The sequence below is a fragment of the Penaeus monodon genome, chromosome 27, assembly GCF_015228065.2.
Source record: "Penaeus monodon isolate SGIC_2016 chromosome 27, NSTDA_Pmon_1, whole genome shotgun sequence".
NCBI lineage: Eukaryota > Metazoa > Arthropoda > Malacostraca > Decapoda > Penaeidae > Penaeus > Penaeus monodon.
Genome location: NC_051412.1, coordinates 39,837,275 through 39,837,654, shown reverse-complemented (window position 1 = coordinate 39,837,654; position 380 = coordinate 39,837,275).

Genomic DNA, 380 nt, shown 5'->3' with positions numbered 1-380 from the left:
TATGACTCACCTATCCCAGCCTCCGCCTTGACCATCCATCACGGCCGAGGAGGTGCTGACAGCTCGCCCTTGTAATTGGCTCTAATCCCTACTAATCTCGTTAAGGTTCGTCACCTTTCCTTTGTCTTAGAACAATTAGGGGCGTGTTAGCCCAGCGGGACGCCCGTCTTGTGACCCAATCTCGCCCCTAAGGACGGGTCATAAGGGTAAAAGTCCCGTGCCCGACCGAGTAGCTGTGGGCCATAATGACCCGTATGGTCGTCGTTAAGGGCGAGAATGGCATACGACGACCCAGGGCGGTGCTGTAGGTATGCAGCGGCGCCTTTGATCTCCTGCGCCGGGACGCCCTCCGCCCGGACGGGCCGCCGCCGGGGCCTCGG